Here is a 6451-nt window from a genome sequence, read left to right on the forward strand (position 1 = left end):
GAATGACCGGGCATGTAAAAGCTAAGGCAGGCTGCATATGGTTCCACCGTGCCTAGATGGCCGGGCATGTCACCGCTAAGGCGGGCTGCGATGTTACACCGAGCATAGAGGGTCGGGCATGATCACCACTAGTGGGCGGCATATGATGGTTACCCGGACGCGGGTTAACGATGCGGATTATGATGTGACGATATATGTGGTATGATGACATACGTGCTATAATTATGTAAAATATGATATATGTAAGGAGTGTATTTGTCTACGATACTCATGCAGGTTATACCCTTACTTTATGACCTATGATCCTTCTATTATATTTATTTCATTCTTTCCTTACATACTCAGTACAATGTTCGTACTGACGTCCGTTTTCTTTGGACGCTGTGTTCATGCCCACAGGTAGACAGGGAGGCGAGCTTGAGCCAGACTCATAGGGGCTGTTAGCTGATTGAAAGCACTCCTTTGTTCTGGAGGTGCTTGATTATTATTTTGTGTATATTTGTATATGTTGGGCTCGACGGGGTCCTGTCCCGTCTATGCATTTTTACTTCAGTAGAGGCTCGTAGATACACAGTGTGGGTTATGTGGTCTGACAAGGTCACTAAGGTATAATTGTATATATATTATTTTGATAGCCTAAAGGGCTTATGTATATGAAACTATTTATGTTTACAAATGAAGCATGACTTTCTTATGACTTGAGTATAAAATCGATAAAAGAGTAGTTAATGAGCATGATGAGTAGTGGAATGAGCGGTGCTCGGTGGTTAGACCCGGGTACCCATCGCGGCTCCTAGATGGGTCGTGACATTCTGTCCTAGGGTGTGTCTACGAGCCGTTTCAGTAGAATCTTGGTTATGGGTGTGTTGCGCGCCACACTTTTAAACAAGAGGCTGCAGGCATTTTAGGAATGATTGACCTTCTTTCGTCATAACATCGTGTGATAGAGCTATGATATAAGAACTTCCTTCTCCTTAACCGTGTATTGTGTATTTCAGAGATGTCTGTAAAGAGAAAGGCTACAGCAGCCCAAAAGGGCAAGACAGTGGCAGAAAAGCGGGCTGAAAGAGCACCGCCAACAGTTGTAGAGGAAAGTGAGCGTTACACCTCGGAAAAATCTTCCGTTGGTATGCAAATGAATGAGCCAGTGAAATACGAGTATCGGGTTAATGATGACTTAAGGGCATTTTAGGAAAGAGTTATAACGTCCCTTAGATTGCTAATGAAGTGTTAAATAGGTGTTAAGAAGGTTCCATAAGGATTGGAGATCAACGAGGTGACGAGAACAATTTTAGTGGACTGGTGAGTTTTACGGCACATTATACGGACCGTATAATGGACCGTAAAACCATCACAGCGAGGGTTGCTCACTGGTGCAATTTTACGGTCAGTTATACGGATCGTATAAAGTTTTACGGCCCGTATAATGAACCGTCAAATGGTCACAGTGAAGGGTGAAGGAAAGGCACGTTCTACGGTCAATTATACGGACCGTATAACGATTATACGGACCGTATAATGGACCCCGACAGATCAGTGATGGGTTATTTAATAAGGGACCAAGTTCATGAAAGCATTTCCACATTTCATCCTTCTCTCTAAAACATCTCTCTACATTTATTACACAAGTTTTCAGGATTGTGAGCCATCAATAACATAAACCAAGTGAATCAAGAGTAAGGAAACCCATTAAAGGTCATTCAAGTCAAGAAATCCAAATGTAGGAAAACTAGGGTTTTTGCTCAAGTGGAGTATTATCAACTAAGGCTTGTTCCTACAACTTCAAAAGGTAAGATTCATGATATTTATATGTCGTTTGAGGTATTTGAGAGTTAAAATGATTGGACATTAGAAGAGTATAGTAAAATGGGTCATGAATGATGAATAGTGACGTTTTGAGAAATAGTTCGAATTGAATCATGATTGTTGTTGTCTGGTGACATGAATGTGTTATAAATGACGTTAAGACCATGAAATAGACATTGTAAATGAATGGACGAAGTTGGGTGTTGTGACCATGAATATGGATAAATGAAAGTGAATTGAGAAACCTAGATAATGTGGATGATTAATGGCCATTGTTATGATATTGTGAATGTGTTGTTGACGTTTGGAAGTTGAATTACGATATGGAGGAATGTCGTATAAATAAAGGAAATGTTATCCGATTTTCTCTAGCTTTAGCCATGTGTGCTAATTGTCGATTCTAATGATAGTACGACTTTAATGAAGGTAGAAACGTGAGCATCCAAGGAGTACGTGCAAGTGTAGAACAGTTCAACGAAAAGGTATGTAAGGCTAACCCTTCTTTCATAAGGCATGGTTCTTTGGCCAAACCTGAAATCCTCTATAAGGTTATGATGTCTTCAATGACTTATATTCCGGGCTAGTAAGCTCACGATGCTTGATATGCACTACGATTGTACTAAGTTCCTCACATGACGAATAAGCCTATAATATAGATGTAATGATAATGGTGATGATAGTATGATGTTGAGAGCAAAATGATGCCAAAGATGCTTATGAGCTATTATATATGTATATGTGCCTATGAAGGGCTACAATGGGACCCCGAGCTTGTAATGCCGGGTAGAATATATGTATATGAATATGTAAAGAGTATATATGATTACGTAATGCGCGCACACATCTGCAGATGGTACGGATAACCCTGAAGCCTTGGTAGGGCCAGGTAGATATAACCTTGAGCCTTGATTGGCCAAGTATGTATGAAACACCGAACCTCTATGGTCGGGTACGCTATATATATATATATATATATATATATATATATATATATATATATATATATATATATATATAGTATATGCTTTGTAAATGACATCATTAAGAGTACGAATATGTTATGCATATGAGATGTAAATGATTATGAGGGTAATTAAGTACGGATATGGATGTATGTATGCGGATACGCAATAGAAACGGAATGTCTCTATGGAAAGCAAGTAAGTGCCATGATGATGATATTATTCCACCCCCCCCCCCCCCCCTTCCTATGCTACTTCACATGTGGTTCTTTATGCTCTTATATCGATGTTGATCATGCTTTACATACCCAGTACATTCTTCGTACTGACGTCCTTTTGTTTGTGGATGCTGCGTCATGCCCGCAGGTGCACAGGGAGACAGACTTGATCCATAGCAGCTTTCTCAGAGATTACATAGTAGAGCTCCATTTCATTCGGAGCCATAGCTTTTGAGTACTCATTCTTTTGTGTATATAGTTATGGGCATAGCGGGGTCCTGTCCTACTCATGTGAGATGTACACTCTTCTTAGAGGCTCGTAGACATGTGTATGTGGGTAGATATGTTGGCCTTGTCGGCCTATGTTTTGTATATCATTTTGTTGGCCTCGTCGGCCTTGTACATTTGATGTGGCATAGATGCTTATGATGCTATCCAAGATGATTGTCGCCTAACGGGACTAATATGATTGATGACTAGAATGCATGACTTGATTTATGAATCGCCTAGATATTATGTGAATGTGTGTTAAGGGGTGCCCGGGTGGGGTAGCACCGGTTGCTCGTCGCGGCCCCCTAGTCGGATCGTGACAGTGAGTCCCAGAATGCGGCTCAATCTCAATCCTCCCAGACAGTGCCTATTTCTGAGGAGCGTGAGGGAGCCTCAGCTCCAGCTCCAGCACCTCCAGCTCCTCCCCCGGATGCCTCAGGCCAAGATGTAAAAGAGGCTATTCATTTGCTTACTCAATTGGTTGCTGCTCAGACGCAGCGGCAAAGTACAGGGCATGGTGATAGGGCTGTTAGTGCAAGGGCCTGTGACTTCATTAGCTTGAACCCTCCGGAATTCTTTGGATCAAAGCCGGATGAGGACCCTCAGAATTTTTTTGATGGAGTGTTGAGGACGCTTCGTTTGATACATGTTTCGGACACCGAATCGGTGGAGTTAGCGTCATATAGATTGAGGGATGTCTCGATCCATTGGTACATGGTTTAGATGGCTTCACGGGGAGCCAATGCACCTCCCCCGGTGTGGAAAGAATTTGTTAATGCTTTCCTCCGACCTTATATGCCTCCAGAAGTTCGGCGAGCTAGAGCCGATAAATTCTTGAATTTGAAGCAAGGTAGCATGAGGGCTCTAGAGTATAGTCTCCGCTTCAATTCTTTGGCCAGGTATAGTTCGGCCATGTCAGCGGATATGGGTGACCGAGTGCATCGATTTGTGAAAGGTCTAGGGCCACATTTGATGGATAGGTGTTTGACCGCGTCCCTTCAGGACAGCATGGATATTTCACGCATTCAGGCCCATGCTCAGAATCTAGAAGAAAGTCTACAACAGCAAAGAAGTGGACGTGAGCATGATAAGGGATATAGCAAGAGGGCCAGATCTTCGGGTCCGATGAGTGATTTTAGAGGCAGGTACAGACAACAGCTTTCTAGGCATTCAGGCCATTCTATGACTAATGCGCCTCTACGGTTTTCAGGCTAGAGACTTGATAGATCCACTCATTCCGGGCCGAGTCAGAGCTTTTCGGGATCTCAGTTCAGAGGTGATTCGGGTCAGGCGAGGCCACACGTGCCACGATGTTTCCAATGTGGGAAGTTACATTGGGGTCTATGCCGATTGGGTTCAGAGGTTTGCAATTCATGTGGTCGACCAGACCATTTTATGCGTGATTACCCCTCAGTTCATGGTAGAGGTAGGACCCAGCCTTCAGGGTCGGTAGCCGGATCTTCATTGTCTGTACGCCCTATGGGGCCAGGATCACATGCGCCAGTCGGCCATGGTAGAAGCAAAGGGATAGTCCCCAGTTCTAACAGTCCTCAGCACCGTATTTATGCTTTGGCTGGATGCCCAAGATCATGAGTCTTCTCCTGATGTGGTCATAGGTATGTTATCGGTATTTTCTCATGATGTATATGCTTTGATAGATCCAGGCTCCACATTGTCATATGTTACTCCGTATATTACGGGTCGATTTAGAATCGGACCGGAGTCGATTAAACCTTTTGAGGTGTCTACACCCGTTGGTGAATCGATAATAGCTAGCCGAGTATATAGAAACTGCATAATCGTGATTTGTGACCGTCGTACTACGATTGACTTGCATGAGTTAAAATGGTAGATTTTGATGTTATTATGGGCATGGATTGGTTGGCTTCTTGCTATGCCAATGTCGATTGTAAAATGAAAGTGGTTCGTTTCCAATTTTTGGGAGAACAAGTTTTAGAATGGAAAGGGAATACTGCGTCACCAAAAGGTATGTTTATTTCCTATCTAAAGGCAACGAAAATGATTACAAAAGGTTGCATTTATCATCTAGTGCGGGTTCAAGATGTAGAAGTTGAATCACCAACTCTTCAGTCAGTCCCCGTGGTGAATGAATTTTCGAATGTGTTCCTGGAAGAGCTTCCAGGCCTCCCTCCTGAGCGGGAGATTGATTTTGCTATTGATGTGTTGCCAGACACTAAGCCTATATCTATTCCTCCTTATAGAATGGCTCCCGCCGAATTGAAGGAGCAGTTGAAAGTCTTGCTTGAGAAAGGCTTTATTAGGCCTAGTGCATCCCCGTGGGGAGCACCCGTATTGTTTGTCCGAAAGAAAGATGGCTCCTTGAGAATGTGCATTGACTATCGGCAATTGAATAAGGTGACGATTAAGAACAAATATCCTCTTCCGAGGATTGATGACTTATTTGATCAATTACAAGGTGCCAAATGGTTTTCAAAGATAGATTTGAGGTCCGGGTATCATTAAGTGAGAGTTAGGGAGAAAGATATCCCTAAGACAGCCTTCAGAACAAGATATGGTCATTTTGAGTTCCGGGTAATGTCATTTGGGCTAACTAATGCACCGGCAGTATTTATGGACTTGATGAACAACGTGTTCATGCCCTTCTTACATCTATTTGTGATTGTATTCATCGACGATATCTTGGTGTATTCTAGATCCGAGGCAGAACATGTGAAGCATTTGCGTACTGTCCTTAGTGTTCTTCAAACTCGAGAGTTGTTTGCAAAATTTTCTAAGTGTGAGTTTGGTTGAACTCAGTGACATTTTTGGGGCACATTGTTGCAGCCGATGGTAGTCGGGTATATAGCCAGAACATTGAGGCCGTGAAGACTTGGCCAAGGCCCACAACTCTTATGGAGGTTCGTAGCTTTCTAGGCTTAGCAGGTTATTACAGGAGATTTGTTGAAGGTTTTTCTTCTATTTCTGCACCACTCACAAATCTGACCCAAAAATCAGCAAAGTTTCAATGGACAGATACTTGTGAACGTAGTTTCCAAAAGTTAAAAGATAGATTGACTTCTGCCACAGTCCTGACACTTCCAGAGGGATTGGAAGGATATGTTATTTATTGTCATGCCTCAAGCATTGGGCTAGGCTGTGTGTTGATGCAACATGGTAAGGTGATTGCGTATGCTTCAAGGCAATTACGGAAACATGAGAAAAATTACCCAACCC

This window comes from Lycium barbarum, chromosome 10 (assembly GCF_019175385.1).
Source record: "Lycium barbarum isolate Lr01 chromosome 10, ASM1917538v2, whole genome shotgun sequence".
Taxonomy (NCBI): domain Eukaryota; kingdom Viridiplantae; phylum Streptophyta; class Magnoliopsida; order Solanales; family Solanaceae; genus Lycium; species Lycium barbarum.